Below are 13,165 nucleotides of genomic sequence, written 5' to 3'. Positions count from 1 at the left end.
GTGCAGCTTTAGATGAATGAATTTTAATCTGACCCTCAAAAGTCAGTGTAGCCGAATAATAACAATGAAAAATGCATGAGAACAGCAATTTCAACATGGCTATTTCACAGACAGGCTTATTTTATGCATCAATAGGAAATAAATCAAGAAATTGGATGGTCTTTCTGAATGTCTTTCACTCTTCTAAGTAAATCTATCTAGCTAGCGTAACCATCAGTTCTAAAGATTGGAGAATAAACAGAGAAGAAATATTGATTGATTGCTTTATTTGGGATGGAATACTTAACGTCATCTTTTCCAGCAATTTAGCTTATCGGGCTGAAGTATACTATCTTGGTGCTATGAGCTTAACTGTAAGATATATTAATCCCTAGCGTTTGGATTTCACTGATTATCTAACCAAAACCTCCATCTTAGAAGGATACTTGTGCAGAATTTAACATGGCCCAAGAAATAGCAATTGATTAACAGTAGTTTGTTGTACAGCTCCTGTAGAAGGGGGTAATGAAGTGTTTTTAAGAGCCTTGTACAAAATGTACTATAATTAGTAACAATGGGAATTACATGTTGTCATAGAAAAAAATATTTAAAAAATGCAATTCAAATTTAGGTGCCTAAAAGGTAATTCAGCCTACTCTGTCACTTCTTTCTCTAAAACAGTTTTTCAAAGAATACATAAGGTGTGTAACTGTTGGATAAACATAAGCAACATTGGTTTTGTTGTGACATTTGTCTACTCCTTGTGATATCAGGACCTCAGGTTTACATTTCAGTCCCAGTTTCCAGGATATATTTCATCTGCATTGGAGGATGGCCCAGATTTTAGTATTAACACAAAGCATAAAGGTTCTTATACCAGTGCTAACAAGTGGATTTAAGTGGAGTTCAAACAGCCAAACTTTCATTAAAACCACAAAGCCCTAAACAGTAGCTTAAGAAAACCTACAGATCATGCTTTGTATATACAAGGAAGTTTGACAGATTTTACTTAAAGAGAGTTAAGTTTTGCTATAGAAGAACTGATAGAGCCTCAGAATCAGTCTTTAACACAAATTACTGCACACATTTCTGTGCCTGAAAATCTATAGAATTGAGATATTGAAATCTTTCAGATTACTAATGTGATTTTCACTGGAATCCTCAAGCATGCATATACACATTCAACTACGTGGAAATTCCTCTTCTACTGACTGAAATGTTCTAATTTTTCTATTAAGCACGGGCAAGTTAGATAATTGAAGCATCGTACCTCAACAGATGCAAAGGAAATGACTCCTGGATGTTAGGAATGCATGAATGTGTACCGGTACACACATGGCACTGCAAGGCTTAGACTGAAGATTTTTTTTTGAGTAGTCTTATAAATGAAATATATATCTTATTTGCCCTATCTTGTGTGTTTCTCCATTCATGTGGGTAGTTTGAACATGATATCAGAATGACAATGGAAATAACTTACTGCCCATGGAGTTTGAATTGATTTGTCGAGAACAGATCTAGGCAAATGCTAATGAAACTGTTATTTTTCAAATCTTTGGCTGAAGGCAGATCCGAAGCCCTTCTGGGTTTTCATTTCTAATACCTCTCTCTCTCTTCTGGTCTGATATTTGCAGATTGATACAGATGAGAAAGAAATCCTCGGAAGCTATTTGAGATAGCTGAGCCCACTGTTTTCTGAGTAAATCCCTCTGTGAATTGGAATTTGTGTGTGATAAACCAAGAACCCACCTAGAGAACGTGCTAACCAGGAGAATCTTTGGAAGAAGTAGTCTATGAGACTTGACAACAAAAAAAGTGGTTGAAAATAAATATGCAAAGTTATTATTGCAGTATAGATATTTGAAAATTCCTAATTGCGTAAATTTGAAAGAAAATCAGAATAAAACTCCACAAAATCCATTTGCAGGTTATGCCATTAAGTTGCACCTAAGAGAAAATATAAAGTTCTATGCCACATGTTTATATCATATCATTACCATATGTTTCATCAGAGAGTAGGAGGCGATATTAGACTTCTGCACAGAATGAAGTATTTTTAAGTAGAAACATCCATCCTGCAAAATGCTGTCCTATGTATTAAGCAAAAGTAACATTGTAACTCAAAATAATGATACTTGTAGAAAAACTACTGACAGATTTGTACAGCTGATACAATTCAGAAGCATATCTGGGTTTTGTCTTAGTACATATCTATTTATAATCATAGTAACATGGCATGTAAGACTGAATAACTGCTATCAACAGGAAAATCACTGGAAGAGATAATTTGGAAGGTCGTGGAAAAGATGTTTATAGAGATGCTGTATGTTAGAGTGTGGGACTTGCTTGTTGCTGTAGTGAAGGTCCAATGTTTCCAAAACTTGAACATCCATATTCTCAGTTTCATAAATAATATTTTCATAGCAAATATCGTTAGCATAGTAGATCTTCAATCCTACATTAACAGATTAGATAGAATGATTGCAATGCGATATAATTTCAATACTTTCTATGCTGGAAAAGGGAAGATTAAAGTCTGATAGCTATCTGAAAACCAAACCAAAACAAAAACCCAACAAAACAGGAAATAGCAAACCTGCCAAGACACTACTTTTTTCCCCTCTACCCTTCTTCTGGTGAAACAATATCTGGTGAATAACAATAAGGCATACAATTTGCTAACAACTATCAATTAAAAAAAAAAAAAAAAAGTCTTTAATACATATCAGTCTGTACATGAGGGAGTGAGAAGAAAGAAGAAAACGAATATAAAACACAATAGAAATAGTACCATCAGTTTTGTTTTTTTGTTGTTTGTTTTTTAAACATTACGCAAGAGGCATAAACATTATTTTTCAAAGAGTGCTTTGACTTCCTTGATTTATGGGAACGTTCACCTGGAATCTTCTGAGAGCCAATGGGCAAAACTGCTCTTTACTTTCCCTTTCTGAGGAACAAGTCCCTCTTCCTAACTTGAAATAAAGTAGCTATAAACACTCTGTTGTAAATGCACTGCCTGTGCATTTGCAAAGGATTTATGAATTTCTGATGGAATATGCCCATTGTAGAATTCCTAGAAACATAACTAGCATGATGCTTCAGAAGAATGCAAGGTGGTGTCTACATACATTCATATGTACTGCAATCTCCCTCTTTCCTTGAGGGCACACACAAAAGATGCTTCCTTACTTGGTGCAGATGGTTTATTATACAGCAGCATCCTTTGTTTAACTGCAAGAGTACAGGGGAAATGTAATAAATATGGAACAGTTATTTTCCACTTACTACTGAATCTTTAAACTGATGGCAAATTTTTGTCACCGTATTCACAAGTTTTCAACATTGTGAGCTCATCACCCTCCACACCCTTTATAATAAGTATTGTTAAATATCATCTCGTTTGACCCAATTTGGACGTCTGCTTAAGAATAGTAATATATATTAAAAGTGTCTCTGTTTATTGTCTATAAAATGAGTTCAGAGGATCTCCTCAACATTAGATCAACACAGTTGTCTGTTTAATATTTCACTGAAGTTTCAATTATTTTTATAGTGCTAATACATATCTAACATCTTGTTCCTGTTTAGTTGATATTGTGAGTAACACCTGACTGACTCAATACACATATTTTGATTTTAATGTTAAATACTTTTAACTAACATATTTCCTTTTGATGTGCAATTTCTACACTTTGCATGTTTTTAAATTTCTCTAGAAAAATATAGGTGGAGCCCAAGAAGTAACATGACAATTTTGGAAATACTTGAACTAATAGTGAACAGTGAATACAGTGAACTAATATTTTTACCTTCTAATCAGCTAAATGATGTACTTATTAGCTAAATACAAATCTTATCCATGACTCCAAAACAGTGTTACCAAGTTGCATTTGTAAGGCTCAGCTTCATTTTGCATATTCAACATGATATCATTAAAATTACAGTATTAACTGTCAAACATCATGCTTCTCTATCAGATGTATTAGATTCAAGGGTTTACCTCAAATTTTGTCAGTGTTAAAGCAGTATTTTTCTTGACTTTGTTCAGTCCTACCTAACAAACACATCATAAAACTGATTAACAAGAGAAGGTGGCTTTTAGGTCTGTCATCATTGTTCTATTGTATCTCATAGTGCAAGTTTATACTATAGATTTTGTCTAAAAATAAAGGTCTGAAGTCCATTATTTTCTTACTAGCCTTAATAAAACTGATAAAACAAAAATGAGTCCCACTGAAGAAGAAATACATCCTTCAGAAACAATAGCATGTGTTCATGAGTATAAAAAAGAGAAGATTTAAGACTGCGTGGAACATCTTGACTTACATTTTCAGAAATATAGAACTGTAGTGTGGCCTCTACTGAGTAATCTTATTGTGTTTCCAAGCATGAATAAAGATTCTCTGTGGTCTAAGAACTGGAGATCTGATTAGCAAACCTCGTGAAGATGTTCACATTTTAATACAAGTGACACTTATCTGCCTACAGCAATCTCTCTGGTAGGTAAAGTAACTTAATGAATAATTGAAACATTGCTATTTGATACCTGCTCAATTATTCAGTGGTAAAAGAATATAAATTTTTGTGTAAACATTGCTATCCTGAATTTGTTTACCTGTACTGTTAAGATCACAGTGACGTCTTTACTTGCAGTGTCAGAGAAGAAGTCAAAATTTTTTCTAATGGTTACTCTATGTGTTAGCAGTGAAGTATTATTTTCAGAGACACTAAAAATGGGAGCACTCATGATCATGAATCTGGTGCGTATTCAAGAATGCAGAAAGAAGGTCAGAGATTTTGCAGCGTGCAGTAAGAATTGTTTTTGCCCTTGGCATTGCCAATTTTGTATTACAGAAAATTTCTAATTCATCTCAGAGCACTGGGGCTCAGAATTCTACTCAGTTATTGGTGACTAGATGAAATTTCCAGCAAAGCTGTATGACAGGTAAGATGCAATAATTAGACCAATGATTTGAATCAACAACCAATGTACAGTTTTGAAGAAAAAAAGATTTGGGTGCTCACAGGTAAACAGATGAACTAAAAATTATCTACAGAAATACAGTTCATACATTTATATGAAGTTTTCAGCTAAAACTGAGAAGTCATTAGTTCACATCAGGTGTTTTTATTCAAACCAGCAAAATGAACACACTTAAGAAATAGCTTTGTCAGCTAAAAGTTTAGAAATGCATAGAAAAACACTATTATTTGTATAAGGTCCAGCAAGAATCAAAGAATCACAAAATCTTAGGGGTTGGAAGGGAACTCCAGAGATCATAAAGTCCAGCTCCCTAAGTATTCAAGAATTGTTGAATACTTGAAGGCAGGTGGTCTGAAAGGTCTTTAGGTTGTAGATCCACTTCCACTGAGACAGAGCAAAATGTGAAGAAACATGGCTTAAAGACAAGAAAACCAAACGTATCACTTCAACAGTTACATTACCACTCACCACATGAATTTTTAAATAAAGAATCCCATATTTTATCAAATACATATTTTAAATACTTTGCTTGCTCTTTCTGGAACAAGCTTTTCTCAACTCCACCAGGAAACATCTGGGCTTTCAGTCTTCTGCAGCAGATAAATTAAATTTTCTCACTTTTACCTTGTGTATATCAAACAGATTCTATAGTGGAAACCCACATTACTTAATGTACACCCTAATGGTTCTGCAACTCTTTTCAAGGAGTTTTCAGTACTTAAATTGGCTAAGTGCTCCCTTCCGAGCAATGCCATTTGACACTATTTTTTCTGTTGTAGGTAAATGAATGAGTTGTTATATATGCACAGCAGACGTGTACTTAGAAGATACAAAGTTATGATGTGATGAACTTTTATACCTTTAGGCTTAACTTCTGAATTAGCTCCAAGAACACGAGACTCTAGCAAAACAAATTTGCTTACAGTTCATCAGAACATGTTCTTTGAACTTCTAGATTTCTTGAAAAGAAAGACTAGCCCTACCATTTCTTTTCCTAAAAAGGACAAAATACTGCAAGAAGTATAATGGCATGATTTACTAAAGTAATTTAATCATCAGTTCTGATCTTTCCCAAGTTTGACAGCAGCAGAAGAAGAAGCAGTATACTGCTTCCACAACTTAATCATAATGCCTTAATCCAGGACAGCAATAATTGAGCTTTAATGTCCTGCACTGTTGCTCCTCATAAGTCCTCTCTGTGCAAAACTCTGACCTCTTCTAGGCAAGATTTATGGTTAACAGTGTATATAATATTTATTAAACCTCTTTTTATATTGCTTGGCAATCTGTGCTGCCATCAAACAACTTAAAATAATTGACATTTAGCGCTTCAACCTTCTTTTGACTAAGAAGCATGACATTCATGTAGATAGCAAACATTTGGCAATTGCTGTAAATGTCTCCAAATTTAACGCCATGACCTTTTCTCAGGTAAATGTTTTGGGATAAAATGTAAATAGTGATTTGCTGTATGTCAAATATCATGGAACGTCAAGTTCACTGTCTTGTTATTCTTGAGAGGTTTGCAAGTTGATCTTGACCTGTTGTTTCATCTCTTAAACTTTCTTGCAAGATACATACTTGTTGGCTTTTTTTATTATTATTTTGTTCTTTTTCTTCCCAGGCACATGCTCTGATGACAGTCCTACAGAAACAAATAAAAAAAAAATTCATACAGGAAAGCCAGATGAATTTAAAATGACTAGAAAAACAGTAAATGTTAGTTTATTTGGGGTCAAAAAGGCACTGTTCCTTCATGAGTGAATTTGCTCCAGAATGATTACGGAAGGTGTCTGATTGTATTTAAGGTCAGCAGGTAATCATTTGTGCACTTGGCCACTTTGGAGTTGTCACAAGGATAGTCACAAAACGGAGTATGCGCTTGCCATGATATGCCAGATGTTGCTGTTCACTGTTATCAGTGTTGTCACCTGTTGTCACCAGTGTTGCTTGTTGTCACCTTTCTTTACCATAGGGTAATTCTGTTTCTCTAACTCATTTAATGTTCTGCTTTCAGAATATCAGCTTACATAGAAAATTCCAAACAAGGCACATAAAATCTCAGTAAGAGTTGCACACATAAAACTCAGAATTATCTCTAAGATCCTTTCAGTTCCTTTCTTAAATACCTCCACAGAAGGTTGTAGGACTCGTGAGGAACTTCCACTGTCATTCAAGTGCAAATATTCAGGAAATTCCTCACCCCATATCTCCTACAGTATCTGTCAAAAGAACACTATCAGACTCTTCTTAATCATTCATCCTGCTGAATGTGGTATGTGCCACAAATAAACTCTTCACCAACCAACACAGTTCCCTCTGGTTGCCAGCAATCTTCCTGCTGTCATCATAAACCAGCAGAATTATCTTTACAGAAAATCAGCCGTAGCCTTACCTGTTTCCAGATGTCTTTGTTACAATAACTAGGCTTGCAACCATCTATTCTACTCTCTGTGTCAATGTGATGTAATGAACATTAATTAAAAAACAAACAAACAAAAAAACAAAACAACAACAACAAATGCAAAATAAGGAAGCTGTTTAAGTGAATAGCTGAAAGAATTTGCAAAGAACAAGAACAAGACTTAGTTAGCTGGGAATATATTTGCATTTGTGTTGATGAGAAGGGCATAAAGCAAATGTAATCATATTGAGAGCATCACGGAGCAGAAGCTATTCAAACTAGCCAACACAGAAGCTATTCAAACTAGCCAACACATCATACATTTTAAACATGTGGCCAAGTGACAGATGTGTGATAGCACCTAGAGGAAGTCATTCATGTGGTCATGAACCACAGTGCATCCTGACAGCAGTAGCAGTCTGCCAGAATAGAAGTTGAACATATCTGCAGATCAGAAAGAAGCAAAATCCCCATCCTAAGAAGTTCACAACTCAAACGACAGAGCACAGAGTGCTGATTAATTGCATGACTTATATGATGGCTGATGGGACAATAAGGATGAAGTGTTCTACCAGTCTGTGTCTATCTACAGACTATCAAATAACATGTGGATATGCTTTTTAAACAGTAAGAAATTTGCTTTGCATTCAAAGTTGTATATTCAGTGACTGAAAATATCTGTCAGCTAACTATGTATTTGCAGAACAGCCAGTGTAAAAATCATTATGTCTTGACTCAAACAACATCCAAAGAAACTGATGAGCAAAAGAGCTAACTCCATCAAGTCATCAGTAGCTATGATCAATAACCAGAGCCGTAGGACTGGCTCTCAAGTTGTAAGTGGCAAGAGAAGATAAAAGCAGCCATATGTTATGGTAATAATGATCCAATAGTCAATAATAATGTTTCAAACATATGAAAGTTTAGTTTGATTTCACCAACCTCCCATTTCCTTAGATACTTTGTTTCTGGATCACATTTAGAAATTTTGACCTTCCCTATTGATTACACGGCAATTTCATATGGCCAATGATTAGATAATCCAATCTTACCTGACAAAAGTGATCAACTGTATATGAAATAAAGGGCAGAAGTTGTGTAATTTACAATACAAATGAGCAGGTTCCTGTGGCTCTGATTAAATAAAACAAAAAATTAAATTAAACAGTGATCAAATTACAGGGGTGGCACTGTAACAATATTAATTTTTCATGATTCATTTAATTTAAGACAGCACTTAGCTTAAAAATAAATAAGAAAGAGAACCCTTTTTACTCCTTCCTTCTTTGAAGTTAATTAGCCTTGCTTAAAACTATTTCTTAAAGTGCCGTGGTGCAAAACACTGAGAGAGATTTTCAAAGTCATCCATAAAGTGATGACAACATTCTCAGTGATAGATTTAATTTCAGAATAATGCTTCTTTGTTTAAAAAAGATTTTTTCCAGACTCTTTCTGCCTACTCCAGAGAAGCTACTTTCCAGTACAATTAAAAAAAAAAAAAAAAAGGTTTGCCTTAGTTTATTGTGTCCTAAAACTCACCAATTAATACTGGAGATTTTACAGATGAATCAGCTCTTTCTGAGCATCCACTTGACCTCTGTACTCATGAGCAGGAGGATGAGGGTTGTTCATGCAAACCTGGAGGACAGGTACCAGTGATCACTGGTAAACTTCAAGCAATAGAGACAACAGCTGTCTCTGTAGGTGGTCATGTAAAACATTAGGGAAGCCTTGACTGTGCTAACAGAGCTATTTCTGTAGATAGATGGGCTACTGCAGTGCCTGTCAGTGTATGGGAGAGAAATATCATGAAGCCAGCTCTGAAGAGGTGACATCATTAGGCAGCTCTGTGTGATATAGTGTTTGCCACAAACATAGGAATGAAAGTTCTATGACAGGAGAATTCAGGTCAAGCTTGTACCTAAAATAAATGCCCATTTTTTTATAAACAGTTCAATGTTAAAAAATAACAAAATTATCAGTGTGCCTCTGACATCCTGATCAGGAGGTTAATTGTGCATAAGGATTCATTTTTGACTTTATGGAGTCAGAAATGAAAATATAAAACTATTAAGTATGTGGCTCAAAGCTATATTATGGACATGGTAGAAGATAGATTATTTCTAGAAATAATGTAAGTGCAAGTCCGATAGAGGAAGGTAGGATAAAATAAAACGTGGTCATTTTTTTAAAAAATTTTTTAATTTTATTTATTTATTTATTTATTTATTTTAACCTTTATCAGTATAGAGACAAAAACAAGACTGTAGAACAAAAGAGTGGTTTAAAAGATAAATGTAAGTGGTAACTATGATGATGATATGGCTTTAGTGACTGGCTTCCACTCCTAAGAAATGCAATGTAAGGAATGCAAGGTTGTGAGAGGTCAGTTTCTACCTTTTATATTTTACCTGTAGTTTCCTTCATATCTTTATGTTAAATACCCAAATGTTTCATATCTGAATAATCCAATACTCTTAACTGTAACTTTTTGCCATGTTCTAAGAGAGTATTCTCCTTTCTTACACTCTAAGCTGCTATTTTAGCTATAAGGGAAGTTCTGTAAATTCTGTGAGTATTTGTTCTGACAATGGAAGAGAGGAATAATGATTCACATGCAAACAACATGGAATCACTCTGACCGGACACACGAATGTCATTTCCCCTTCTTTTCCTTTTTTATTTTTTTTAAGTTACAAGCTGCTGCCTCCCAGGCAATAGGAAGGAAGGCAATAAAGTGAATAAAAATAATAATAAAAATAATCAACACTAAAGATTTCATAACTGTTATTTAGTTTATGACCAATAAAATGTATGTGCTTTTGAGCACAGAGTTGAAATTCAGGACGGAGATATTATTCAAGTAACAGACAGGATTTTTTGGGTGATACCTATAAGAAGCTATGTAATTTAATCAATAGAAAAACCTATGAAATTCCTAAGGCTGTAAAGATCCATGAAGGTAGATGGCCTGAGTAAACTGGGTAGTGATCTGTGGGCTTCCATATAGTTGCATATAATAGAATTTGTTTTCATAATGACTGCAAATAACACACAAAAGGAAAAAAATTACAGTTGCAAGTTCAAGCACATCAAAGGTGACATAGTCTTAAATCAGCTCCCACTTATTACGTATGATGATACAGCCTTTAATGACATGAAAACATACCCTTAACTCATTAAGTGTGCAGAATGTACTGTGATTAAAGGAAGAATGTTTTACAGTAGGCAAAAAAGCACCTTCTGTTTCAACACAGGATGAAAGCTGAGGAAAGATGGATGTACCTGTGGTTCTGTCACAGGCTGCATTTGTGATGGCTATTAGAATGCAGATGAAAAAGGATTTGAATACAACCACATGACCAAACCTGTATTTGCTGGTTTTTGAATACATAGTGTTTTCAGAAATATCTTTCCTTTAGCACCATTTTCTGCATGAAATATGAATTATATGCAAGAAAGCTACATCAAAGTTAGGAGATGCTCAAGTATTTATCTACTGGTGATAAATGCTTTCTTATTTCAGTAATGCTGAAATATACAACAGTTCTGAGGAACAGTAAGCTAGCAAGAGTTGCTTTTAGCACAAAACAAACTCAGCTCATACAAAGGAAGGCAAAGCGACGAGGAAATTGAAAGATTCTTGCCATTTGAGCTCATTCACTGCTGGTTTAATGACTCATTTATGAAACAATGAAAACTTACAGCATTCAAAACACAAGCAAGCTTGAGTGTTTGATCTGTCCTGACAATACTTTTCTGTACAAGGTATTTTGTTGTCAGACAGACCCTCTCTACATAAACAAATTCTAATTCCAGATCTAAAAACACCCCACTGCAAACTAAGCAGTCCCTTGTGTAGTTAAGCCATCGTGGATATTCTTCAACAAACTTTTTTTTTTTTTTTTTTAAGTGCTTTCTTTCATGTTTCTTTTCAAAGTGTTTGCAGAGCCTGTGTCTGAAAGCCAAGCAGAAAGCACTGTTTCAGTTGTATCTTCTACAGCAATGTGAGATAAAGATGCTAGAGTAACTGGTAAACTGGATGATATTAAAATGCGTAGAAAAATAGATTTGAATTCTCAGACTCAGTACCACCTCATTTTAGACAGAAACATGGTATACAGTCTTCAAAATGTTAGCTAAACTGAAAATGGCACTTGAATAAAAAGTTTAGTGACAGTAAAATTTTTCATCAACTGTTACTGAGTGTTAAAACACTACAAGTTGAGGAATTCTATAACAGAAATATTTGTTTTGATAGGAATTAATTTTTCTCCAGGATGCTCTTGTACTTCCTGAAGCTTAATGTTATCTTACAGTGTCAACTCTATTTTGTTCTGCAAGCGAGAATGTTCAGAAATGCACACAGGTATTGTTCACAAATATGAATAACAGGTGTTTATAAACCAGAATAGCATTGGGGTTTTTTTGAATGCTGAATAAATTTTCTTTCTATGTACCATAAAAAGCAAAAAAATTCATCATAGAAGAAAATTATACAAACACATAAAACTACAATTCTGATTTCTCAACTATTTTGGAATAATATAATGTACAAATTGTAATTTGCAATTATTAACACAAGAAGAAAATGATCTACCAGCATCTTTTGTTCCACCCAAATTATTCTGGCTCTCATAGAGTTCAATACCAGATTTTCAAACTCATTTTAGAGTAGCGTTGTCTATTTCACTTATTTAGGACTTATTTTATATCTCAAACTACTTCTTGTTATCCTATGATTGTAATTCTATCTAAATTCATTATTTAAGTCAACAGAAAAGAGTGAAAGTACTCTGAAATGAGGAAAAGAATACAAGGGTAGTACTCTGCAAACACAGTAACTGTATGATGTCTACTGCTAATCTTAGTTAATGTGATCTTGGTTAATGTGGACTTACCATGATTACTGATCGCAGCTTGAATGTTGCGCTTTCAGTATTGCTGCAAAATACAAAAAAGATTTAGCTCATGTTAGAATATGGATTTTAATGTAAAAATCATAGGCAGTTTATTCAGTTGCAGTTTATGGAACATTTCAAGTGAAGAAATAGTTCATCTATGTTATTATTTCCACAGAATGAGTTCTTTCTCTGCTATAAAAATGTTAGCAAGAGCAGCTCAGGTTTTCTACTGATGCACTATTTTTATAATGCCTTTTTTTTTTCTCCTTTTGTTTTATTTACAGAGAGTTCAGATTAAGCTTCATAAGTCATAACTTCCTAAGATGAATGAAGATATTATATTTCTGGTGAAATTGGTATTCAGGACACTTTCACAGTTAAAGGTTGCCTGTGTGTAGACAAAAATATTTCATTTTCTGAGGATGGCTGAAGATGGACCAGAGATTCTGAAAATAATTTGTAATTTATACCTGAGGGGACTAGATCATATTAAGTGCATTTAATTTATGGATCAGAAATTGGGCTTTGTGAAACAGTTTTTTGTACCTTCCCAGCTGCTGCTCTGCTCTTACAAAAAGCAGCCAGCTGTAGCCGGTGACTATAAGGAATGCTTTTGAAAGCCACTGCAGTGGATGTTTCCAGGAGTAAGTTGTGCTACTGGATGAAGCAATGTTTGTGTTGGGGTTGTGGGCAAAGCAGGAAAGGGATATTTGCATCCCACCTGCTCCACTCTGGTCCAACTGTCCGTAAACCATGTCAGAGAATACAAATCTACACTGCCTGCATCTATCTTGAACATGAGTAGTGTCATTCAAGTAGTGAAATACAAGATGCAACAATAGCATAGATAAATATTGCAGATATATATGTAAGAAAATAAGACTCTGTTAACTA

At 34.4% G+C, this 13,165-nt stretch overlaps 1 long non-coding RNA gene across 1 annotated transcript; it reads right to left on the bottom strand.

The window, feature by feature from the left end:
- Positions 1-5,091: 5,091 nt before the first annotated feature.
- Positions 5,092-12,414, bottom strand: LOC116653270. Its single transcript, XR_004306839.1, has 2 exons — positions 12,269-12,414; positions 5,092-6,608 (listed from the first exon to the last, which is right to left on the bottom strand). It is a non-coding gene; the product is annotated as an uncharacterized LOC116653270 (long non-coding RNA).
- Between the last annotated feature and the right edge of the window lie 751 nt (positions 12,415-13,165).

Source organism: Coturnix japonica, chromosome 3, assembly GCF_001577835.2.
Source record: "Coturnix japonica isolate 7356 chromosome 3, Coturnix japonica 2.1, whole genome shotgun sequence".
NCBI classification, from domain to species: domain Eukaryota; kingdom Metazoa; phylum Chordata; class Aves; order Galliformes; family Phasianidae; genus Coturnix; species Coturnix japonica.
Note: the sequence above shows the minus strand (reverse complement) of the source record. Positions and strands in the feature narration are given on the sequence as shown.